Source organism: Mobula birostris, chromosome 5, assembly GCF_030028105.1.
Source record: "Mobula birostris isolate sMobBir1 chromosome 5, sMobBir1.hap1, whole genome shotgun sequence".
NCBI lineage: Eukaryota > Metazoa > Chordata > Chondrichthyes > Myliobatiformes > Myliobatidae > Mobula > Mobula birostris.
Window position 1 is genome coordinate 141,506,937 of NC_092374.1, and position 27,754 is coordinate 141,534,690.

Here is a 27,754-nt window from a genome sequence, read left to right on the forward strand (position 1 = left end):
CGGCCTCCCTTCTTAGATGAGAACCAATTCACCTCTTGTTACAGCCCCAGACAATGCCCACTGATTCTCCAGTCAGAATCTTATTTTAGTCAGACCTGGACAACAGTTTGAAGCTGACCTACTGATGGTATACATTCCTGTGGGTCATCAAAGACAGCTGTGCAGATTCATTGGTGAAGAGAACAGCCTTTGAGCTGCTAGCCTGTAGTCATGTTGAAACATAATGCTAGAATAACAGAGGTCGCCAGCATGACCCTTAGACAGAAATACTGGGACATAGAACTTTAGGCATAAACTCCATGAATAACTTTTTGCATGCATTTTACTTTTTTACTTTGCTATAAGTATATTTCACAGGCAGCAAAGAGTATTTTAATTGTGCAGTGATAAGTCATCTTCATGTGGCAGCTGCTAGCATTGCTGCATCCCCATTAATTAGAAAATTTGCTTATATCATGTATGCTAAGTGAGCATGCTTAAGCAAAATCTTAATAATACTTGCTCGATGAGTGATCCATATATAGCCTCAAAGTAGCAGATGACTTCAAAATAATTAAACTGATGCATTCACTGTCATATTATCCTGTTGCCATTTGCACGATTTGATTCTTTTTTGCACATGGGGGTTGGTTGTTTTTCTTTTGAACAGGTTCCATAGCTTTCTTTATTTCATAGCTGCCTGGAGAAGATGAATCTCAGAGCTGTTTACTACATTCATACTTTGATAATAAATGTAGTTTGAACTTTGAACTTTAATAATTGCATCTAGTTTCCAAACACTGGTGAAGTGTGATTCCTTGTACAGGAAAGCATAACACAAAATTGATCAGACCAGCATAGTAAGATATGCAAAATGCAGTGCTTCCAGAAATGGTCCTTCATGAGATCTGCCGCATTGCATACCTTAATGTCTGAGCTTGAATAAGCCTTACTTGGAACCTCAGAGGAACTCTCATTTCTCATTGCTGAATGACTATGAATTGTACTGGCTTGAAATTAGATGAATTATGTACAAGCTTTGAAAAGTGGGTGAAGTATGAATTATGCAGTGTGTGTAAGAGACAGAGATGCGTATAAGCTATGAGTTTTGATTGAAAAGGATGGTGGAATACTGAACGATATTGGTGCGAGAGGATAAGTGTAGACAGTAGGAGATGACTTTTGAAGATCAGCTCATACATCACACCACTAGGAACATTGAACTTCTAAGGGATTCTGAGGGATATTGTGAGTGTGGTCACCTACACTGCTAGTTATCTCACTCCAATGTATTTTACATGGCTGAAAGACCTGCAGGCACCCGTTGGATACAAGTCAGCTACTCCATTGAAACCCACTCTGAGAAACCAAATATCATGAAGTTTTTATTCATCTATATTATTTTTTTTTGACAAATCACAAATGCCTACAAAATGACTTATCCCACTTGTGATAGCTACAAAACATGCCCTCATTAAACTGTGCGGGGTTGTGCAATGTGATGAAAACCAATTACAAAATTAAATGCCTTGCTCATGCAATAAGACAAACAACATGCTAATTAGGACTGGCAGGATGCTGAAATTATAATAAATAGGCAGCACAAATTTGGTGAATTGCTTGCATTGGATCAAGTGGAGACAGGCTAACTGTAGAATACATAGTGATCCCAGACCCATTTTTGAGTTCTATCTATATTAGATCTAACGAGTTTGTTTCAAATACATTGTTATATTGAGTTAAAAGTATTACCCTCACAGTAAACAGTCCATACCTGATACAATTCAGATAAAGTGGCAATACTCACCCACAAAACTAACATCACTGGTTCTAGCCCATTATTAGTTTTGATCTAATTTGCCTCTTAAAATGTGTAAGACTTGAAATACTTTAATTTTCCCCTGGCTTTGTTGCAATAATGCACCCTTTTTCCTTTGCCATTTTTTGTCAGCCATCATCTATCATTGTTTAGTTTATAAAGGGCTGTATTTACTTTCAGGTTATTTGTCATAGTCTGAGGGCCTAGCCAATTATTTGTTCCAATTCCTTTTGTACTTTGTTAGTCAAAAACAAAGCAATCAAAAGTTAGCCAGAGACTGAAGCATGCTTTATTTTTGAAAGGCCCTATAATCCTGCCAGTATTGAAAAGACAACAAAAGTTCAAATGCATGTCGAAAATAAAGAATAGAGTTTTGAATGATAATAATTACTAGGAATTGGCTCATGTTTTATCAAAATGATCATTCTTATAATGATGTTCCTGAGCCTGCTGTAAAAGTAATAGGTTTACATAGCTTTAATTTTCTTTTTTGATGGAATTCAATTGTATTGTTTTTCTTTAACAGTTCACTGCAGAGAAAACATCTCCACTTCACAAAGGAAAACACTGCAGATTCTGAAGTCTGAAAGAAAATTATTGAGAATGTTCAGCAAGCCAGGCAGCATCTTTAGAGAGAAATTAGATCAAATACCCTTTCAAACAGGTCTCTCCTTATTGCTCAGTTTGGTTCATAACATAAAAGAGGAGAGTGAGAATAAGGACAGGCACGGCCAAGTTTATAGACACAATTGCTGATAGAAGAGCCCACAGTAAAGCATTACTTTGCAGATTGAGACTCATGGACGATGGACAAGATTCCTTTACCTTAAATTGGGTATTAATACCAAGGTTATTTTTTGTTCCCATATCTAATTTGTATTCCACCAGTAAAGGAACTCCCTGAGTGTTGCTGTGTAAAAGGGTCAAACACCACAGAGGCAGCAGCAGAGATGAGGGCTGAACACAGGTCCCGGAGCTATAAAGAAATCACACTGCCTGCTGCAACATGGTGTTGTCCTATATAACCCCATCTATCATTGTGGTCTTCATTTTTCATCCTCTGTGATTTATCTCCTTACCCATGACATTTCCATGTTGACATACTTGAACAAACCTTAAAACGTTTGATTATCATTTACTTTTAAAAATCTGCTCATGTTACTATAGTCTTTAATGTAATTTATAATTATACATTAATCATTCTGGTTGGTTTCATGTTACTCGTCTACAGTATTATTTTATATACTCATATTATCTCTATGATGCGACTCGCTACGCTACTTGCTAGTTTTAGAGCAGAGAACAGTACAGCAATGAGCAGGCTATTTGACTTATGATGTTGTGTTATTCTTGATGCCAATTTATATTAAATATCCTATTGTGTATCATCTATAATTCCTCCATATCCTCTGAAATTCTAACAACCTACAAGATTCCACTCCTAACCATTGTAACCCATTCCAGGCAAGAATTCCTTTCTACATGAAGATATTAACCCTCACTTTGCCTTTAAATTCCCCACTCCTTAACCTTAAAAACATGTCCTCTGGTGTTTGTCCTTCTCTTCTGGGGAACAGATTCTGACTGATTACCTTACCTCTCATAACTTTAGAACCGACTATTATACCTTTGTTGCTCTTGAGAAAACAACTCAAGTTTATCTAACCTTTTCTAGTTCATACCTTCTAATCCAGACAGTAACCTGGTAAGCCTCATCTGCACCATCTCCACATCCTTCCTGTAATGAGCAATCAGAGCTGCACACAATACTCCAACTGTGGTCTGACTAAAGTTTTATATAACAGCAGCATGACTATCCTGTTCTTATACCCAACACTCCCACCAATGAAAACAAACATTCCACTCCTACTCCCTGTCTTCTTGGAACAAGATATTTCCAAATACAAACTTACAATTCATCTTGGAATCCATGAATATTTATCTTCTGAATCAACCTACCATGAGGGCATTATCAAATGCTTTATTAAAGTCCATGTAGATAATATTCACTTCCTTACCCTCATCAAGCACCTTTGTTACTCAAAGGACTAATTTGAGGTTGTAAAACATGACCTACCCTACACAAAGCCACAATGGCTGTTCCTAAGTGGGTCTTCCTTTTCTAAATGTGCATAAATCTTTCATACAAGAGTCCTCCTCAACATCTTTGCTACCACTGACATGAGGCTTTCTTGGTCTATTATTACCTGGGTTACCTCTATTACCCTTCTTGAACAAAAGCACAACATTATTTTCCAGTCCTCCGCGACCTGGCCTGTTACCAGTGAAGCAGATAAATCCTGCTCAAAGCATTAGCAATCTCCTTAATTATTTCTTTCAATATTCTGCAATATATACCATCAGGCCTGAGAGACTTATCTAAATTAATGCTTTTCTGAAAATCCAGCATTATCTCCCCTTTCATCTCAAAATGTTCCTGTACCTTAGCTTGCTCCATACTGTTTCCACTATCATCTATTTCCTTCTCCTCACTTAGTACCTCAATCACTTGCTTCTAACTCCAAGCACAATTATCCTTGAGTGGACTACCCTCTCCTTAGATATCATCTTTTCTTAATGTAAGTACCGCATAAAATGCTTTCGGGTTATTCATGACCTTGCTTGCTAGGGATATTTCATTGCCTCCTTTGGTCTTCCTAATCAATTATTGAGCAATTTCATGCTATCTTTGTATTCCACAACCTCTCAGTCTGAATTTAGCTTCATAAATCTTATATCTGCTTCCTTATTCTTCTTGACTATATTTAGGGCTTTTCAGGTCATGCAAGATTCCCTTACCATCCTTGTCTTTGCTCCTTACCATAATAAACCAATCCTTAGCTCTGCTCATCTGATCTTTAAACAAATACCAAATATCCGGCATCAGCTTGTCTGACAGCAGCTGTTTCCAATTAATGCCTCTTAGCTCCTGTTTTATTCTGCTGTTATTTGCCTCCTCCTAATTTAGCACTTTCTGCAAAATCCATGCTCACAATTAATTTAAAACACGATGCATTGTGGACACTATTCACAAATTGCTCACCCACTATCATGTTCGTCACCTGACCTGGCTCATTTCCCAAAACAAGGTCCAGTACATTCTCTCTTCCAGTTGGATCCTCCACATACTGCTTCAAAAACCATTCTTGGATGAAATATAGAAGCTTTGCTCCATCTAAGCTTTTTGAATTAAAAAAGTTCCAATCAATACAGGAGAAGTTGAAGTTCCCACTCCGAAAACCTATTGTTTCAGCACTTTTCCATAATCTGTCTACATATCTGCTCCTCCACCTTACATAGCTATTGAGTGGCCTATAGTATAATCTCATCTATATAATTGCAACTATCCCATTCCTGAGCTCCAGCCTTTATTGCCTCTCAGATGAGCGCTCCCCGCCCCCCCGAGTTTATCCTCACTGACTACTGGTGTAACATTCTCTTATCAATAAGGCAATTCCTTCACCTCTTTTATATCCCTCTCTATCAGGTTTAAAGCAACAAAACTCTGGAACATTAATCTGCTGGCCCTGTCCCTGACAAAACCAGGTTCAAATCACTAAGTTCAAAGTTCAAAATAAATTTATTACCTCAGTACGTATATGTTGCCATATACTACCTTGTCATTCATCTTCTTGAAAGCATTTACAGGAAAAGTAATGAAATACAATAGAATTCATGAAACACTACGCATAGACAAAGACTAACAAACAACCTAGGTGCAAAAGAAACAAATAGTGGAAAAAATATTAATACAGAGAACATGAGTTGAAAAGAGCCCTTGAAATGGAAGCTGTAGGTCATAGAATCAGTTCAGAGTTATGGTGAATGAGGATATCCTCGCCAATTCAAGAACCTGATTGTTCGTAACTACTCCTGAATCTGGTGGTGGGTGTCCTAAAGTTTCTGTACCTTCTGCCCAGTGGTTGTAGTGAGCAAAGAGCATGGCCTGGACAGCGGGGTTCTTCGATGATGAATGCTGCTTCTTTGTGGAATGACACCAATGCACTCAATGGTGGGGATGGCTTTGCTTATAATGGACTGGGCTGTATCCACTATTTTCTGTAGTATTTTCCTTCCTAGACATTGTTGATTCCATACCATGCCACGATGCAGCCAGTTAGGATACTCTCCACTCTGCATCTACTGGAGTTTGTAGAAGTGTTTGGTGACATTCCAATTCTATGCAAACTTCTAAGAAAGTAGAGAAACAGTTGTGCTCCTTTTGTGATGACATTTACATGCTGGTCCCAGGACAGACTCTTTGATATATTAATGCCAAAGAAATTAAAGTTACTAACACTCTCCACCTCAGTCCCTGAATGAGAACTGATTCATAGACCCCCAGCTTTTTCCTCCTGTTGTCAATAATGGGTTCTTTGGTTTTGCTGATGTTGAGAGAGAGGTTATTGCTGTGGCACTACGCAACCAGATTTTCAATCTCCCTCCTATAGTACACGCCGATTCATCATCTCCTTTAATGTGGCCTACAACTCTGGTGTCATCAGCAAACTTAAGTTTGGCATTGGAGCTGTACTTCATCACACAATCATAGGTATAAAGTGAGTAAAGCAGGGAACTATGCACACAGCCTTGTGCTGCAGCTGTACTGATGGTGATTGTGGAGGAGATACTGTTGCCAATCTGTACTGACCGGTGTGTGTCACTGAGAATCCAGTTGCACAGAGAGATATGGAAACTAGGTTTTGGAGCTTAGTGATGAGATTCAAGGGACTGATAGCATTGAACTGAGATGTTTTCAGTTAAGGTGTATGCATCTTCATTGTCCAGGTGTTCCAGAGCTGAGTGAAGAGCCAAAGAACTGGCATCTGCTTATGGTAGCAGACAAATATGAATGGATTTAGGTCACCACTCAGGCAACACTTGATATGATTCATAAACAACCTCCCTAAGCTGCTTATCACTGTGTATGTAAGTGCTACTGGATGATAGTTGTTGAGGTATGTCACCAAGTTCTTCTTGGGCACCAATATGATTGAAGCCTGCTGGAAGCGGATAGGTACCTTTGAGAGATGAAGCGAGAAGTTGAAGATGTCCATAACAGTCCAGCCAATTGATTAGTACAGGTCTTCTCTACTCAGCTAGATACACCATCTGTCCATATGCTTTCCATTGATCTTTTCATGTTGGCCACAAAGACTGTGATCATAGCGTTGACAGGGGCAGATTGTGAAGGTGCCTCCATGCCCTATCAGTCAAAATGAGCATAAAAGGCATTGAACTGATCAGGACTGAAACCTTGCTTTCATTTATGTTGCTTGTTTTTTTTTTCTCTAGGAAGTAATGGCATTCAAATGTTGCCAGAATTGTCAAGGATCTCTCAGAGATTGAAGTTTTGTGTGGAATTTTGCATATGAGATGAGCTTCTGGAGGTAATACCTAGATCTCTTATACTTTCATGACTCACTAGTCCTAAATGTCACCAATCTACAGTAGCCCATAGTATATTTTGAATGTCTTGGTTCATACAGGGCATCTGGTTGAGGAAGATCCTTAATGATTTTGTGGGGACACACTTGTCTATGAGTACTTTCATTAATCCTGTGAGAATGATTGCATATTCATTCAGGTCCTCTAATGAGTCCTTGAATATGACCCAGTCCAGCAACCCAATGCAATTCCACAGCTGTGCCTCTGCCTCATGTTACCACCTCTTAGTCTTTGTATTGCAAAAACATCATCATTCCATGCAGCGATCAAATCTTAAATTTCATCCACCTTATTCATAATACTCCTAGCATTGAAATCAATACATTTCAGTCCATCAGTCCCACTGTGTTTTTAGTATGCCGCTTTCTGTCCTTCCTTTCAGTCTTGCCTATTATATCATCTTCTTTGCCCTCAGTCCTGCCATCTCTTGCCCTGCTGTTGTGGTTATAATTCCCCTGCCACTCAGATTATGATCTCCTGAGTAGCACTAGCACTAGGGAGGATTGCTTTCCCTCCAATTCAGATACTAACCATCTTATTGTACAGATCTCATCTGCCCTGGAAGATAGTTTAGTGATCCATAAATGTGAAGCACTCCTTCCTGCACCAGATCGTTAGCCATGTATTGAACTGCATCATGTATCTACATCTCACTTTACTAGCGGGTGGAACAGGTAGTTATTCTGAGATTAAAGCCCTGGAAGTGCTACTTTTTAACTTTTTACCTAGTTCCCTAAAATCATTTTTCAGGACTTCACCCCTGTTTCTGTCTCTGTCATTGTACAGTATATGAACCACAACATCTGGCTACTCACCCTCCTCTCTCAAAATCCTCTGTCTATTCAGCTAAGACTAGAGAGGCAACACACTATCCTGCAGTCTCAACTGAGGTCACCAAAATGCCCATCTGTCCCGCTTATTATTAAGTCCTCTGACATTATCACTCTGCCTGACTTCACCTTTCCTTCTTTGTTGCAGAGGCAGGTACAGGGCCTCTGGTGATTGCCTCTGTAGTATCTAAGGGAATATACCTATGTACTCTGAAGTCAAAATTTAACCTGTTGCTCTTTAATGTTACAATTGCATGCTATAACAGTATAAGCTAAAAATTTAGCTTGAGTTGACGTTCACCTTTTCTCCATAATTTTAGAAATCTACGCCATCTCTGTGCCACTTCTGATGAGCCTATTTCAATGTCTCCAAGACAATATCAAGCATGAAAACAGCAGGGAAGGAATTAAAATGGTAGAGATGATTTAGCCAACAGTACATATCCAAATTCCTCCATTTGGCACAATTTTAATGGTGATGAGACTCTTCAAGAATAACATTCCAGTTGCTGACAGATGGAAGCCTAATAACAGCATACAATAGTTTCCATGGTAGTCTGAAAACTGCAAATGATGAAGGATAGACTGAGATGTAAATTTTCCCAATAGCATTCTGGACTTTTCTATTCTCAGCAGAGCAGAAGGTATTATTTTTCTACAATATCTCTACACTTCATTTTCTCCAAGCCAGTTTCTCCAGAGTGCAACATTTTTGGCCCACTGATGGGAACGATGAATAACAGATGTCACACACTTTCTGCTTCTGGTGTGATCATGCAAAACTTGTCAAGTTTATGAACTTTGCTTTGAACTTTCACCTGCCCTTAAATTCACTTGAACTACTTCTGCCACTTGAACTACTTCTCTCCTTTCTAACCTGTTTATCCATTTAAAGAATCAAACTAACTGCTTACATTTGCTGCAAATCCACTGACTCCCAGAGCTGCATAGAATACATCTCTTCTTAACTTGTCTCTTGTAAGGATGGTCTCCCTTTCATTCAGTTTCTCCATCTTCACCTCCATCCCATCTGCTTTTGTGATGAGATTTTCCACTCCAGATTGTCTGAATTGCTTTGCTTTATCAGGTGACATCATTTTCTCTCTTTTGTGGTTGATGCAGCCATTATCTGCATCTCTTCCATTTCCTGAACTATTCTCACCCCACAGAGCAAAGGTAGAGTTCCCATGGTTCTTCTCTTTCACTCCACCAGCCTCTCCATACAGTACATCATTCTTTGTCCTTTCTTCCAGCTGCAACATTATCCCACTGCCAGTAACATCATTCCTTCCTTATTTCTTTCTTCTTCTCACAGGCGCTAACCTCTTCATGACTCTCTGGTTCATTTATCCTTCCCTGTCCCTGTCCCTCTCCTTCTCCCTTCTTTTCCTTACCACCATAAAAGGATCTAAAGAGCTCTTCCAGGAGCTACTCCTGCAAACACTTCTATTGAATTTAGTGCTCTTGTTGTGGCCTAATATCCAAGACTGAGTTCTGACTAGGCAATGCTTTGCTGTGCATTTGCATCCTGTCCACAATGACCGTCTTGATCTCCTGAGTGCAAGCCAATGCAAATTCTTTCTCCACTTCTACATCAACCTATCTGTTCTCGGTCACCTCCACTGCCAGGGTGAGGACAAACACAAACATACTCCTCTCACTCGTCTAAAGCCCAACAGCAAGAACATTGAATTCTTCACTCTCAAGTAACCTGTTCCTCTTCTGCCCCTTTATCTTTCCATCTAATCCACACAGATTCCTTCGCTCACCCCTTCTTTCCAACAAATGCAACCTCCTCCCTGGCCCTCTGTTACCCAGTTTCCTTCGTCTTCCACACTGGTCAATCTGCCTACAATCCACATATTCAACATTCTTAGATGCCTGTCCCCTTCTCTCCCCTCCATCTCCATCTGCAATGAATCCCTGCCTTTTCTGGTCCCAACATATTGATGCAACTATAAAGAAGGCAAGACAGTGACTATACTTCACTAGGACTTTGAAGAAGTTTGGTATGTGAACAAAAACACACAAAATCTGCTAGAGATGTACCGTGGAGAGCATTCTTAAAGGCTGCCTCACTGTCTGGTATGGCGCGGGTGGGAGGGTGGGGGGGAGGGGTCTACTGCACAGGCCTGAAAGCTGCAGAATTCATGAATTTAGTCCACCCCACCTTGGGTACTAGCTCACAAAGTATCCAGGACATCTTCAAGGACCGGTTTCTCAGAAAGACCGTGTCCATTATTAAGGACCTCCAGCATCCAGGGCATGCCCTTTTCTCACTGTTTCCATCAGGTAGGTGGTACAGAAGCCTGAAGGCACACACTCAGCGATTCAAGAACAGCTTCTTCCCATCTACCATCTGATTCCTGAATGGACATTGAACCCATGAACACTACCTCACTTTTTAAATATATATCATTTCTGTTTTTGCACGATTTTTAATCTATTCATACTGTAATTGATTTATTTATTTATATTTACTTTTTTTTCTTCTATTTTATGTATTGCATTGAACTGCTGCTGCTAAGTTAACAAATTTCATGACACATTTAATTATGATTCTGACGTTCATTTTCTTACCGGATTCTGCATTCTGCTGCCCTTTGCTGTCTCCACCAACCACCTCCCAGCTTCTGTCACTATTCTTTCTACAACTCCCCCCGCCCCATCCACCACAGCTCCATTTACCGTTTGAAACTTCCTCTCCTGGATCCACCTATTATGTGCCATCTTCCGACTTACCACTCCCACTCACACTCACACTACTATATATACTGATTATATTTCCATTACACTCAGTCATCAATCCTTAGGCAGAGTCTTGACCTAAAATATTGACTATCTCCACAGATGCTGCCCCTGTGTTTCAGCTATCATGCCCTCATCAGTGCTCAAGTCCACTGCTGATGGCCCAACAGAGTGAAACTTCTATCTTGCTGTCACCAACATATTAAACATCACAGAAATTGAATTAATTAACCCTGAATACAGACATAGGTGTCAAAATCACCAATGGATTCTGCAGATGTTGGAAGTTTTGAGTAACACACAAAAAGTGGTGGAGGAAATTAGTAAGTCAGGCAGCGTCTCCGATGAAAAATGAACAGTTGACGCTTCAACCTGAGACTCTTCAATAGGACTGGAAGAGAAGTGGGCAGAAACCAGAATAAGAAGACTGGGGAGGAGGTAGTTGATAAGTGATAGGTGAGTACAGGTGAGGCGTAAGATGGGTGGGTGAGGTAGGGAGACAAAGTAAGAAGCTAGGAGGGGCTAGGTAAAGGGCTGAGGAAGACAGAATCTAATAGGAGGGTTTAGTGGGCCATGGAAGAAGGAAGAAGATTGGAAGCAGAGGGAAGTGAGGGCAGATGAGAAGAGAAGGGGTAAGAGGGTAACTAGAATGGGGAATGAAAACAGAGAGAAAGAGAGTGATAGGGGAAATATTACGAGAAGTTAGAGAAATCAATTTTCATGCCATCAGGTTGGAGGCCAAACGGATGGAATATGAGGTGTTGCTCTTCCAACCTGAGTTTGGCCTCATCATGGCTGCAGTGGAGGCTATTACAAATATGTCCAAATGGGAATGCAAAGTTGAATTGAAATGGGTAGCCACTGTGAAATCCTGCTTTTGGTGGCAGACAGAGGGAAGGGGCTTGACAATGCAGTCCCCTAACCTGCATTGGGTGTCACCAATGTAAAAGAGACCACACCAGGAGCACTGGATGCAACAGACAGCCCCAATAGACTTGTAGGTAAAGTGTTGCCTCACCTGGAAGGACTATTTGGAGCCCTGAATGGTGGTGAGAGAGGAGGGACAGGGCCGGGTGAACCACTTGTTATGCTTGCAGTGGCAAATACCAGGAGGCAGATCAGTGGGTAGGGAAAAGTGGACAAAGGAGTCACATAGGGAGCAATTCCTTACAGACAGCAGATGTGAGAGGAAAAGTGAAAGGTGCCTTAATAGCTTTGATTCCATTGGAGATGGTAGAAGTTATGCAGAGTGATGTGCTGAATATAGTGGTTCATGAGGTGGGATAATAATGACAAGGGGAACACGATCCCTGAATGATGATGGAAGAATGGGATGAGGACAGATGTTTAAGAAATGGAAGAGATGCAAGTGAAGGCAGCACCAGTGGTGTTGGAAGGGAAACCCTGCTCCTTGAAGAGGGAGGACATCTCAGATGTTCTGGAATGGAAAGCCTCATCCTGTGAACAGATGCAGTGAAGATGGAGGAACTGAGAGAGAAATATCATTTTTAGATTAGATTAGGTTAGATTAGATTTAACTTCATTGTCGAGTACAGATACAAAGCCAATGAAATGCAATTAGCATATAACCAGAAGTGCAAAAGAATAATATTATTTTCAAAATAACTGCAAATAAAAAGTAAGTGCCTCAGCACACAAATATAAAAGTACTGAGACAGTACAATATGGGTGCAATACTGCTTAACGCTGTGCCGTGGGGTTCAGCAGGGTCACAGCCTCAGGGAAGAAGCTGTTCCTGAGCCTGCTGGTGTGGGAGCAGAGGTTCCTGTAGTGCCTACCGGATGGGAGGAGAGTAAAAAGTCCATGGTTAGGGTGAGATGCATCCTTGATAATGCTTTTCGCCCTGCCCAGGCGGCATTTATGGTAGCTGATCGCAATGGTGGGCAATTGGGTGCCGATAATCTGCTGGGCAGTTTTCACCACCCACTGGAGTGCTTTGCAGTCCGATACGGGACAATTGCTATACCACACTGAGATGCACTTGGTGAGTATGTTCTCAATGGTACAGCGGTAAAAGTCCGTCCGTATCCTGGGACAGAGGTGAGCTTTCTTGTGAGAAAAGGAACTATGAGAGTCAGTAGGTTTGCGCTAGATATTATTATGTTACAATGTCTTACTGTCTCCCACACATTGATTCCTATGCAAAGCCAACACTGTGTATCTTTTCAGAATTGTGTATCGTTTATGCAACTTATGCTATCCATTGGCACCACAATCAAACATTGTCGACTACCTTGAATGTCCAGTCTTGCTCGAATCATCTCTAAAAGGAAGTTAGTTGTGGGTGCTGCTGGCAATATTGTGGAAGGATCAATGATGACTGACCACGTGATAAAACAGGCCTCTGGATCTTTGTATGCTGCACTGAGATTTCTGATTGAAGAGCATGAATAAAGGAAAAATCTTCAGTATTCTCAGGAAGACTTCTGGAATGTTCAGACACAGCTCAGAAAAAGCAGGCAGTTACTTTATGTGGGACAGTGGCACTGCTGATAGAACAGCTGACTCACAGCTCCAGTGATCCAGGACCAATCCTGGTTTCTGATTGTACTGCCTTTATGGAGTTTGCATGCTCTCCCTGCAGTTGTGTAGGTCTTCCCCACACACTACAGATTTATCTCCCATTCTAATGGTGGGTGATTTGGTTGGTCGGCTGGTGACAGTAAGTGATTGAATGGTAAAGTTAGAAGGAGGTTGATGGCAGAGTGGGAAGAACAAAACGCAACTAGCAGAGAATTCATGTAAAGAGAAGGCTGATTGATGATTAATTCAAATGACCCGCTTCCTTGTTGTATGTCTCCATCTTGAAATTAATGGCAATGGATATCTGCAATTTCCTAGATGATCATACATGTGCTGGCAGACTGTAAATGTGTTTTTAAATGACAAATACACCATCAGCCATAATATTGCTGCATTTATTTCACCTCAACAGTCAACTACAAACAATTTTCACTAGTCAAAACATCTACCTAACATTCACGTGGATAACCTCACCTTACCCTTCTCCCTTTGCATTATTGCAATCCCCTCAACCATGCTTTTTGACGGATGTACAGCTGCAGCGGGACAACATGAGGAATCGAGCCATCTGTTGCAGTGGAAGCTCTGACTCCTGGAATGCAAGCTCAAACTACAGCCATAGCACACTGAACAATCCAATTGCTTGCCAGGATTTTGATGTGGCACCTCAGTGGGATGGCTCTGATACAATAGAGCATGGGCCTGCTGTCCTCTGGCACTCACAATTTACTTCTGTCTTCCGCCAGTGTCCTGCCAGGGAGACAGGCTGTCTAATTTTTCAGCGCTGCTGGGTGATTAGTTGATGTGTCAGGTAATTTGGCAAGCTTTGTTTTATATAGTTAATTTGGAACATTTATCATGTTTGGATTTTAGACATGACGTAGCCAAGAGGAAGTTCCAGTGCTTTGTAGTGAAAGTGCTTCACTCGATGCTTGGAGAATATATTAGCAATTTTAAAGTACAGAAAACACAAAGACCTTTTAAAATGTTAGCAACAGCTATTATAAATCAGTCTGCAACTGTATTGTCCCTGGTGGGTGAACCTTTCAGGCAGTATTGCTGCAGAACTTTTCCTTTTTCAGAATGGTTGTACACTTGTGCAGGCTTAAGACAGGGTGTTTGTTGCAGTTACCAGCTCTGCATTACAATACTATCATTAATTCAAAGCTGAACTCCAATTTATGCATTGATCTGTCATCTCTGCTTGTTTCTAGCATGCCTCTTCTTGTGTCTCAAAGGCAAGTAATCCCTTCACCAGCAATGTGGGTGGCATTACTTACACCTCCTATTAGTACTGATCAAGATCTCAAAATATGTTTCTTGTTGTGTAAGAAACAGTTCAATAGCAGGAGATGTTTAAAGTGTGAAGTAAAATATGACAGTAAGAATTTGGTAAATGGAAATAAAAATAACATTAAGATTTCTTTCTGTGGAAAGAGATGAATGTCTGAAATATTAACTCAATCATTTAATTTTATTTATTCATTTTCCAGTTCTTTCGTAAGTGGCTTTAATGAGTAAGATAAAAGATAACACACTGAAAATCTCCAATAGATCAGGCAGCATCTGTTAACAGAATGCCAAGTGGGGAAAAAAATATCACCTTAATGACTTTTCATCATTTCTGATGTAAGGGCATTGACCTGAACCTTCTTTATTTCTCTCCACATGCTACTTAACTTGGCAAATGTTTCCAGCATTTTCTTTTTTATTTAAGATTAGATTTCTACCACCTAAAGGATTTTTCTCTTTCATTGTTAAATTAGAACTGCTGAAAATAGACAGAATGTGTGTATTGTTGCACAATAGGTAATGCATTCGCTTTGTCATTGTTGCTCAGAGAGACCATCATTTATTCTGTTGCCTTTTTTTGCAAGGAGCCAGAGTTTTTCTTATATAACTAAGGTTGAACTCTGGTCAGAAATTTTTGGCTACTTGTGTTCAGTAGTATTCTGGTGTGATGGAGAGCATAGTTTTATCCTCTGTACACTAATCCCATTTTCTTGAAACAGAACTATGTTCTTCAATACCTTATCTATTGAAGTACATGTTTAAATTAATTTTAAATGTAGTATATTCCTAGGAGAGTGTATTCCAGATATTAACCATGCTGTATAAAAAGACTTATTGGCCATCACATCTTTATTACTCCTTCCTTCACTTGTAACCTATGTTCTATTATTTTTGATATCTCAATGCTGGGAGAAGTATTTTGACTATATATCTTAACAATATCTATCATAAGGAGTTAGATATGGCCCTTCTGGCTAAGGAGATCAGGGGATATGGGGAGAAGGCAGGTACAGGGTTCTGAGTGGATGATCAGCCATGATCATACTGAATGGCGGTGCAGGCTCAAAGGGCCGAATGGCCTACTCCTGCACCTATTTTCTATGTTTCTATCAGATTTCCTCTTTCTGAACCTTTTTGACCAGATTCCCATATGGAATCTTGTCAAAGCCCTTGCTACAGTCTATGCAGACAACATCCACTGCCTCTCCTTCACCAACTTTCCTGGTAACTTCCTTAAGATTGGTATATGAGATTGGTTTGACAAGACCTACCATACAAAAGGCCATGTTGACTATCCATAATCAGACCTTGTTTATCCAAATACTTGTATATCCACTCGCTTAGAACACATTCCAAATTTTTTTTTCCCACTGCTTACAGCAGGTTCAAAAGCTGATAATTTTCTGACTTATTTCTAAAGCCCTTAATCCTCCAGCACCTCACCCATGACTTATTTAAACTATTTCTGCCCGGGCCTCCCACAAAGTCCAAAGAGACACCTTGTCTGGCCTTAGGGATTTATCCAAGCTAACTTGCCTCAAGACAGCAAACACCTCGTCCTTTGTAAACCATGTACACTCCATGACCTCACTTCTTTTTTTGCCTCAATTCAATGGAATCTGTGTCCATGTGCTGGATAAATACAGATGCAAAAAGGCCATGTGAGATCGTCCCCATCTGTTTCAGCTCCATCCATTGATGACCATGCTGATCTTCAAGAGAATATCTTACTATCCATTTGCTATTAATATATAGAGTAAAAGAGAAGTGAGAATGGATATTGGACCACTGGAAAATAACACTCAGGAGACAGAAATGGGGCACACAGAATGGAGGATGAACTTAATAAGTATTTTAAGCCATAGTCCACAGCAGAAGACGCGAGCAGTGTGCCAGAAATTCAAGAGGAGGGTGTAGTTGCTATTACTAAGGAGAAGGTGCTTAGGAAGCTGAAAGCTCTGAAGGTAGATAAGTCACCTGGACTAGATGGGTTCTGAAAGAGGAAGCTGAATAGATTGTGCAGGCATTAGTAATAATCTTTCAAAAATCATTAGATTTTGTAATGGCTCCGGAGGATTGGAAATTTTTGAATATTACTCTACTCCTTAAGAAGGGAGAGAGGCAAAAAATGGAAATTATAGGCCAGTTAGCCTGACTTCAATCGTTGGGAATATGCTGAAGTCCTTTATTAAGGGTGAGGTATCAGGGTACTTGGAGGCACCCGATAAAATAGGCTAAAATCAAAATGGTTTTCTTAAGGGGGAATCTTGCTAGACAAATCTGTTGGAATTCTTTGAGGAAATGACAGGCAGGATAGACAAATGAGTCAGTAGATGTTTTTTACTTGGATTTTCAGAAGGCCTTTGACAAGGTTCAAAGTAAATTTATTATTGATGTGCATATTTTTCACCATATACAGCCATGAGATGCATGCTGTTGCAGGCAATCACAGTAAACACAAAAAACACAACAGAATCAATGAAAGACCACAGCCAACAGTACAGACAACCAATGTGAAAAAAGCAACAAACTGCAAATACAAAGAGAAAAAGAAAATAATAAATAATTAAACAAACAAACAAACAAAAATAAATAAATAATGTCAGCACTGGATCTCAAGAGAGAGAATTTGTAGAAAGTCTGCAAGATGGCTTTTTAGAACAGCTTGCTGTTGAGCCCACTAGGGGATCGGCAGTACTGGACTGGGTGTTGTGTAATGAACCAGAGGTGATTAGAGAGATTGAGGTAAAGGAACTCTTGGGGAGCGGGGGGCAGTGATCATAACATGATTGAGTTCACTGTGAAGTTTGAGAAAGAGAAGCCAAAATCTGATGTGTCGGTGTTTCAGTGGAGTAAAGAAAATTGCAGTGGCATGAGAGAGGAACTGGCCAGAGTTGACTGGAAAGGGACACTGGTGGGAAGGACGGCAGAGCAGGAGTGGCTGAAGTTTATGTGAGAAGTTAGGAAGATGCAACACAGATATATTTCAAAAAAGAAGAAATTTTCGAATGGAAAAAGGATGCAACCGTGGCTGACAAGAGAAGTCAAAGCCAAAGTTAAAGCAAAGGAGAGGGCATACAAAGAAACAAAAATTAGTGGGAAGACAGAGGATTGGGAAGTTTTTAAAAGCTTACAAAAGGAAACTAAGAAGGTCATTAAGAGGGAAAAGATGAACTATGAAAGGAAGCTAGCAAATAATATCAAAGAGGATACTAAAAGCTTTTTCAAGTATATAAAGAGGAAAAGACAGGTGAGAGTAGATATAGGACCGATAGAAAATGATGTTGGAGAAATTGTAATGGGAAATAAGGAGATGGCGGGGGAACTGAACGAGTATTTTGCATCAGTCTTTGCTGAGGAAGACATCAGCCGTATACCGGACACTCAAGGGTGTCAGGGAAGAGAAGTGTGTGCAGTCACAATTATGACAGAGAAAGTACCCAGGAAGCTGAATAGTCTAAGTGTAGATAAATCTCCTGGACCAGATGGAATACACCCTCATGTTCTGTAGGAAGTAGCTGTGGAGATTGCAGAGGCATTAACAATGATCTTTCAAAAGTCAATAGATTCTGGCATGGCTCCAGAGGACTGGAAGATTGCCAATGTCACTCAGCTATTTAAGAAGGAGACCTCAGTTGGAGTACTGTTGGCAGTTTTGGGCTCCTTACTTAAGAAAGGATGTGCTGACATTGGAGAGGATTCAGAGAAGATTCACTGGAATGATTCCAGGAATGAGAGGGTTAACATATGAGGAAAGTTTGTCCGCTCTTGAACTGTATTCCTTGGAGTTTAGAAGAATGAGGGGGGACCTCATAGAAACATTTCAAATATTGGAAGGCATGGACAGAGTGGATGTGGCAAAATTGTTTCCCATGGTGGGGGAGTCTGGTATGAGAGCACATGACTTAAGGATTGAAGGGCACCCATTCAGAACTGAGAGGCGAAGAAATTTTTTTAACCAGAGGGTGATAAATCCATGGAACTTGTTGCCACAGGTGGCAGTGGAAGCCAAGTTATTGTGTGTATTTAAGGCAGAGAATGATAGGTATCTGAGTACCCAGAACATCAAAGGTTATGGTGAGAAGGCAGGGGAGTGGGACTAAATGGGAGAATGGATCAGCTCATGATAAAATGGTGGAGCAGACTCGATGGGCTGAATGGCCGACTTCTGCTCCTTTGTCTTATGGTCTTATAAACAAACAAACAAACATCAAACAAACAAGCAAGCAAGCAAGCAAGGAAGCAAAGAAGCAATAAATATAAAGAGCATAAGATCTGAGTCCTTAAAAATGAGTCGAGTTCAGTGGGATCAGTTCAGTGATGGGGCACGTGAAGTTGAATGAAGTTATGAAGTTATCCTCTCTGGTTTAAGAGCCTGATAATTGAGAAATAGTGACTGTTCCTCAACCTGGTAGTGTGGGTCATCAGGCTTCTGTATCTCCTTTCTGGTGGCAGCAGCATGACCTGGATGGGGAGAGACCTTGATGACAGATGTTGATTTTTTGAGACAGTGCTCCGTGTAGATGCGCTCAATAGTGTGGAGGGCTTTACCTGTGATGGACTAGTCCATATTGATTATTTTTTGTAAGAATTTTCATGCAAGGGCAGTAGTGTTTCCATACAACGTTTCTATGATACAGCCTGTGAATATACTCTCCACCACACATCTATAGAAGTTTTTCAAAGTTTTAGATAATATGCCAACTCTTTGCAAACTTTAAGAATGTAGAGGCACCGCAGTGCTTTTTTTGTCATGGCACTTATAGATCCTCTGAACTGATAGCATCAAGGAATTTAGAGTTGCTGACCCACTCCACCTCTGATGATCTGAGGTTATAAGCAACTTTATAATGGATGTTGGCTCAGTGTAAAAGGAAAGTATATAAGGAAATAATTTTTAATTGGCTCAAATTCATTAATTTACAAAGAATCTTACATATTTCTATCGTCACAGTCCAGTCTGTTGACTCCTCGTTTCAGTTAATTTCCTTTTCCCCGTGTTCCACTGGGCTCCTTGATTAGGGCACCTGATCCTCATTTGAGCCGGCAGCATAAAAGCTCCTGCAAACATCTGCTCCCTGCTGGTTTGTCACTTCAGCAGTGCAGCAATGCTCGTTCCAGGCCGTGGAGAATGAGTCGAGTCAAAAGCCTTCCGTCTGCAGCTCCTGGGTCGAGTTCAGAGCCTGACGTCTGCATTTCCTGGGTTGAGTTGAGAGCCTGCCATTCGCTGTTCCTGGGTAGATTTGAGAGCCTGCCATCCTCATTTCCTGGGTCGAATCGAGATCCTGACGTCCAGCTGAGTTTTGCCGGCCGTTTGCCGCTTCACGTGCTACCCGGAGTCGAGATACGAATTGTCTGCTGTTGTTCATTTTTGTCATCTTGTGTCCGGCTGAATATTGCAGGCTATTTGCCGCTACTCCAGGCCGCGATACGAATTGTCTGCTGTTGTTCATTTTTGTCATCTTGTGTCCGGCTGAATATTGCAGTCCGTTTGTCACTGTTCCGAGCTGCAATGCGAATTGTATGTCATTGTTTGTTTTTGCTGTCTTGAGTCCAGCTGAATGTTGCAGGCCATTTGCCACTGCTCCAAGCTGCGATACGAATTGTCTGTCGTTGCTTGGTTTTGTCGCTCGGTATCCAAGTCAAGTCCAAGTCCAGGCTCAGTGTCCAGGTCCAGGTTCGGTATCCAAATCAAGTCCAAGTCCAGGCTCCGAGTCCAAGTCCAGGCTCTGAGTCCCAGTCAAATCCAAGTCCAAGTCAACGTTCAAGTCAGTGTAAGGATCCTAACCTGTTCTCCGTGTGCATCCTGCACTGGGGTCTGCTGAGTATTTTGACTGGTTGCATCACTGCCTGGTGTAGAGGCTTTGATGTGTGGGACGGAAGGAGACTGCAGAGGGTTGTAGACTCAGCCAGCTACATCACTGGCACAACCTTTCCCACCATCAAAGATGACTTCACAAGGCTGTGCCTCAAGAAGGTGGCTTACATCATGAAGTACCCTTCCAAAGGGGACATTCCCTCTTCTCATGACTCCTTAAGACCCACATCACCCTGTTTCTCCTCCCTTCTTCCTCCTCCTGAAGCTAATAAACAACTCCTTGGTCTTGCTGACACTGAGTAAGAGGTTGCTTTGAGTGAGTGGTACTGCACATGAGGCCGTTTAACAAGATAAAAGCTAATGATATTACAAAAAGGATGCCAGCATGGATAGAAGATTGGCTGACTGGCAGGAGACAAAGAGTGGGAACAAAGGGAGCCTTTTGTGGTTTGCTATCGATGACTAGTTGTGTTCTGCAAGAGCTGGTGTTGGGACCTTCATTTTTGGATGATAGAATTGATAACTTTGAGGCCAAATTTGTGGATGATATGAAGATAGGTGGAGGGACATGTGGTGTCGAGGAAGCAGAGACTCTGCAGAAGGCTTTAGACAGATTAGGAGAATGGGCAAAAAAATGTGACAGATAGAATATAGCGTGCAAAAGTATGTGTTCATTCACTTAGGAAGAATGAATAAAGTTGTAGACTCTTTCCTATATGGTCTTTTGACATTTCTAAGTTAAAAAGTTGGAAGTGCAAAAGTACTTGAGAGTCCTTGTGCAGGATTCCCTAAAGGGTAATTTGCAGGTTGTGTCAGTGGTAAGGAAGGCAAATGCAATGTTAGTCTTCAATTTGAGTGGACTAGTGTTTAAAAGCAAAGATGCAAAGCTGAGGCTTTAAAAGACATTGGTCAAATCACACTTGGAGTATTATAAGTAATTTTGTGCACCTGATATACAAAAATATATGCTGGCATTGGAGATGTTTCAGAGGTGGTTCACGAGAATGAGTCAAGAATGAAAGTTTTAATGTACGAGGGGCTTAGATGGCACTGAGCCTGTACTTGCTATAGCTTATGTAATGATCCGTTATATTGACTCGTGTATGTCTAGGGGAAATCCTGCCCAGCACCTGCTTCAACACTCCCCTTAGGGTCAATCACAGCCCGAATCAATCCCAAACATCAATCATCAGCCAGCACACCTAGTAAATTTTAACAAATACACTTCATAGATATTACTAATTCTATGATATTAATATGAATTTGATACAGAGAGGAAAGTAATGAAAAAGAGGCGCCAACACTTATCAAAGTCCAAGTTCTTCGTGCGCTACCGTTGGAGCTCAATCAAATCCTGACAACCACCCGAATCCTGTCGACTCACGGCTCGGGACCACCCGGAGTGATCAACCGGAGCCTCTCTGCACGTCCGCTGTCCTCCCCATCTCTCCTCCGACTCTCTCCAAAAACCGCGTCCACCGTCCTCCCTGTCTCTCCTCCGACTCCTCGTCTCTCCTCCGACTCCCCACCAAAACCCCGTCCGCCGTCCTCCTTGTCTCTCCTCCGACTCCTCGTCAAAAACCCTGTCCACCGTCCTCCTCGTCTCTCCTCCGACTCCCCCCAAAAACCCCGTCAACCGTCCTCCCCGTCTCTCCTCCAATTCCCCGTCTATCCTCCGACTCCCCCAAAAACCCCGTCCACCATCCTCCCTGTCTCTCCTCCGACTCCCCGTCTCTCCTCCAACTCCCCACCAAAACCCCGTCTGCCGCCCTCCTCGTCTCTCCTCCGACTCCCCGCCAAACTCAGTCCACAGTCATATCATACAGCATGGTATCCAAAAACAAAATGATACATAACCACCCGTTGGTTAATAGAACGCTGCTATCTCGCTTTAAAGTAAAACAAACTAATAGCGCAAACTCTCTTCAGCGTTTAACACAACAAAGCCGCATTCCCCAAATTAACATAACAAAGTCGCCTTTTTAACTCTAACAGAAAGAAAGACCCCGTAAACTCTCTCCCCACCACAAAAAGTCATGCCCTCAGGATGTTACCATAGTTCCCCAGTGCTCTTTGTAAAACACAAAACCCAACCCAAGTGCATAAAGCAGTGACATAACTTTCCAGGGCAGTAGAGGTCACACCCTGTTCTCCCGGCTCTATATAAGTTAGTCTTTCTGGGGGATGCCTACTCCTCTGAGGCCTCTATACTTCCTCTGCTGACTCTCCCTGTTCAGACACCCCAGCTGACCCCCCGGGCCTATCTGTCGGACCCTCCCCCTCACTGGGATCCCTCTGCCCCTGTGAGCCCTCTGGCTCGGGTTCTGGCTCCACCCTCTCCTCCCCCAGTTCCGGCTGTACTACACCCTCCCTCGGTTCCCCTAACTCAATGATGGAAGGGCCAGGAGTCTCTTCTCCCGGCACCGGGGAATCAGCGAACGGAAGCAGGTACCACATGTCTGAATCGTCATCTTCCGATGACGTATCCCTTCTCGAGGTGAGGACCAGCCTCGTCTTCTTTGCAGCGGGCTCTTCCCTCGTCCCGCACCCTCGCAGAGTCCTCGTACTAGGCGTAAACTCCCATTCGGGCTCTGGGTCCATCTTCACCTCTCGACCCAGAGGGAACAGGTGGTTCCGATGGAGTACCTTGACAGGCCCCTGCCCACCCTCAGATCTCACCCGGTAAACAGGGAGATTCGGCATCTGACTCTCCATCACATAGGGGGTGGCTGCCCAACGGTCTGCCAACTTGTGCTTACCAGGTAGTCCTAAATTCTGGATAAGGACTCGGTCTCCCGGCAATAGCTGGACGAACCTTACTTTCTGATCATACCTCCTTTTATTCCGCTGGTTCTGCTTGGTGGCTGCCGCCTCGGCCAACTCGTACGCCCTTTTCAACTCTCTCCTCATATCGCACACGTACTTCAGACATGGCTTCGAAGGTATTTCCCCCGCTTCAGTCCCAAAACACAGATCAATGGGCAACCTCGCTTCCCATCCGAACATCAGATAGTAGGGCGAGTACCCCGTAGCATCATTGCGAGTACAATTGTAACAATGAACCAAATGGGCGATGTGTTGACTCCACTTACTCTTCTGTCCAATCTCCAAAGTGCCGAACATGTCCAGCAGGGTCCGATTAAACCTCTCGGGCTGAGGATCACCCTACGGGTGATAGGGGGTGGTTCTGAACTTTTCAACCCCAAGCACATCCAGTAATTCATGTATAAGCCTGCTCTCGAAGTCCCGTCCCTGATCACTGTGGATCCGCCGGGGAAGGCCATAATGAACAAAGTACTTCTCCCATAACACCTTCGCCACTGTAGTCGCTTTCTGATCCTTAGTAGGAAAAGCCTGCGCATATCTAGTGTAGTGATCCGTGAGGACCAAGACATTCGCGGTATTGCTGGTGTCCGGCTCAATAGACAGGAAATCCATATACACCAGGTCCAGGGGTCCCGCACTCTGCAAGTGGGATAACGGAGCCGCCTGCGCAGGCAAGGTCTTCCTCCTGACGCAACGGCTACAGGTCTTACAGTATTCTTCCAACTTGCCCCTCATCCGGGGCCAGTAAAACCGGTCCTTGACTAATCCATAGGTCTTCTCTACCCCTAAGTGCCCGGAATCATCATGTAGAGCCTGGAGCACAGCCTTTCGATACTTCTCAGGCATGACCAGCTGCCAGCGCCGGGGGTGGTCCGGAGGCGACGTGACTCGGTACAGGACGTGGTTCTTCAGCTTCAACCGGGGCCACTCCTTCAGTAGTAAGGGAACGGAGGCATGTTTCGCCTTCTCCACCTGCCCCATATCACCCTGGCTAACCGCGTACCAAATAGTGCCAATGCTTGGGTCATCACGCTGAGCCACCTCCACTTCCTGGGGGCTCAACTCTGGCAGCTGCCTGTTCCTCAGAGCAGTCACATTACAGTAAACAGTGGATAGCGCGTCACCGTCAGCCCCCAGTTGATCTACTGCCGATCCGTTCCCATCTGTGTTCCTACTTCCCCATCGCTCCCAACTTGACACATGGCCTTTACTCCTGGGGCAGGGACACTCTTCCACTCCTCAGCCGTGCCCGACTCATCGTACACCCAACGAGACAGGGCATCTGCATCAATGTTCCGACTCCCCAGGCGGTACGTCAGGCTGAACTCATAGGCAGACAAGGCCGCTACCCACCGGTGCCCAGTAGCGTCCAGCTTCACCGAGGTCAGGATATAAGTGAGGGGGTTGTTGTCAGTTCTCACCTCAAACTGGGCCCCATATAGGTAGTCACTCAACTTGTCCACCACCGCCCATTTCAACGCCAAGAACTCCAGCTTGTGAGTGGGATAGTTTCTCTCAGATGGCGACAAGCTCCAACTGACAAACGCCACCAGCCTGAATCCACTTCCCTGTTCCTGGTACAGAACAGCCCCCAGACCCTCGTGACTGGCATCAGTGTGTAGAACATATGGCTTCCGGGGATCAGCAAACGCCAACACTGGGGCCTGAGTCAGCGCCCTTTTCAGAGATTGGAACGCCTCCTCACATTGAGCATCCCACCTCAATCCAAAAGGCTCCCCCGGGTTCAAGTATCCTCCTACCTCCGGCCCTCGGTCTCCCTTCCTCTTCCTCCCCACAGGTGGATAGCCACACAACAGCTGGTTCAATGGATGACTCATTTTCGCATATCCTTTCATGAATCACCGGTAATATCCGCAAAACCCCAAAAACGAGTGTAAGGCGCTCACCTTCTGAGGTCTCGGCCAGGTGGTGACTGCGGCTATCTTACCCGGATCAGTAGCCACTCCATTTCGCGAGATTATGTGCCCGACATAACTGACTGACGTCTTGCAGAACTGACATTTATCCAGGGAAAGTTTTAACCCTTCCTCCTTCAGCCGACTCAGCACCTTCAGCAGCCGCTCCTCATGTTCCTCCAACATAGATCCAAACACTATCAGATCGTCCAGGTACACCAATACCTCCAGCAGGTTCATGTCCCCCACTGTCCTCTCCATGAGCTGCTGGAAGGTGGCTGGGGCCCCCAAGATACCTTGGGGCATTCGTTCAAACTGGAAAAACCCCAGGGGGCAGATAAAGGCTGTCTTCTCTTTATCGGTCTCACTCATCGGAATCTGGTAATACCCACTCCGCAAATCCAGTACGCTGAACCACTGCGCACCACTCAGACAGGCCAAGGCATCTTCCACCGTCGGGACCGTATATTGGTCGGGAACAGTGCGGCGGTTCAGGGTCCTTTAGTCCATGCACAAGCGTACCTTCCCATTTTTCTTCCTTGCCACCACTATGGGGGACGCATAGGGGCTTCGGGACTTTGCAATAATCCCTGTGTCTTTCAACTGCCGCAAGTGCTGCCGCACATCCTCCACATCTGCTGGGGCCAACCGCCGCGACCTCTCCCTAAACGGGGTGTCATTTGTCACCCGAATAGTGTGCCGAGTGCTCTTGGAACATCCTACATCAAACTCGCCCTGAGAAAAGACATCCCCTAACTTCAGCTTCTTCTCTACCAGCCTGCTCTTATACGCCGACGGTACAGGGGAGTCTTCAAAATTAAAGGCCTCCTCGGTCAGCCGCCCCCCGTTTCCCAATAGTTTTCCTCCAGTGGGCTTCACGGGGGCGCTGGACATCACCGTCACCGGGAACAAGTGCGCGAGGGGCATCCCGCGCTTAAAGGTGATCTCCAGCTCCGTTATGTTCCTTATCATCATCCCCATCCGCCGGGCCTGTACAGCTGAGGGCCTCTGCAATTTAGGTCTCACCAGCGCACCAGCCGGGAACCGAAACTCCCTTTCCAGGTCGTCTGGGGCGTCTACTAGCAGAGCCTCGCCCGCCGGTATTCCGGGGAATCTGGGGGTCCCCATCACTAATGCCGCCTCCCCTGGCCGTATCACCTTAGGCCTCACCTGAGGTCACCACACCGTCCCTCGTTTGCATTCAGGATCCAGCTCCTGGGAGTCACCCACTCCTTCGTACACCGCTCGGAACACGGGGTGTACCGAGAGGGTCTCCAGAAAGTTCTCTCCCCCACCTTTCTTCTTACAGGCTCCCAAGATCCGTCGCACCAGAGGGGAGTCAGTCCCCACCAGCAGGGCAGCACCACCGGTTTCCACCGGGTCCGGACAGACCAACACCAGCATCTCAAAGGCTTCCGACACTCCTACATCTCCCTCCGAAAATTCCAATCTCACTGACAAGTATCCATCGTACGGATAATCACCATCACTTTTCCCCTCTTCTCTGCCCCATCCATTGAAACTCCGCAAAATGTTTCAGATATTTGTTGTTGAACGACCGGTACAGTAAGGTAACCTGCGACCCGGTCTGAAGGATGGCTTTCACAAAGATTCCCTTTATCCGTAGGGACACGCTGGAACGGGGTCCCACCAGTCCATCAGGAATTTGGGCTTGTTCTTTCTGGGGTTCCATAGCGGTTTTCTGGGAACGTGTTCCTCCCGAGACTCCAGTCCGTTCCCTCACTGAGCCTCTCCTAAGTTTCCCGACACCTCTCCCTTCTTGGTGGCCTGGGGGCCCTCCCCCCTCGGCGCATCTCGTCTCTCACAATCCCTCCGCAAGTGGCCAGCTTCCCCACAGTGGTAGCACACCCCCGGCCACTCACATTCCCACCGGAAATGCCCCTCTCTCCCACAGTTATAGCACCCGCTACCCGCCGCCTCTCTCCTCCCGATACGGGCCCCCGGGGACCCCTTGGACTTCTCTGATCTCACCCCGGCTACCACCTCCTGAACCGCTGAAGACCGTACCTGAGGGTCCGAGCCCCCGGTCGGCCCAAAGCACACTCCTCGGCCCGTACCTCTCGGATCAGCTGTCCGAATGATGGAGGGGGGGCTCCACTTAAATGACTGCCGTACACTCCAAGCCACCCTGTCATCCTCCCGGGAATTGCTACACATCTGGCTCATCCTTAACTTCGCCACTTCGTCCTCCCTCACTACCCCTCGTCGCCGTAGCCCCGTAAGCTTCCCTTCCAGCTGAAAAACGTATTCTGAGAGCTTTTCCCCTCTTCTCTGCCCCATCCATTGAAACTCCGCAAAATGTTTCCAGGGATCTCCTGACAGTCCAAACATTTCCTCCAAAGCGTCCAAACACTCCGATAGGGAAGCCAAGGGGTGTGCCGCTCTCAGATCGCGGACCACCCGGGCCGCCCCGCCCCTTAAGCTTTCCACCAATCGCTGTCTCTTTTCCTCATCTGAAACTGGCCACACCTCTAATTGGGATGTATCTTCAACCCAGGTCTCATATTCATCC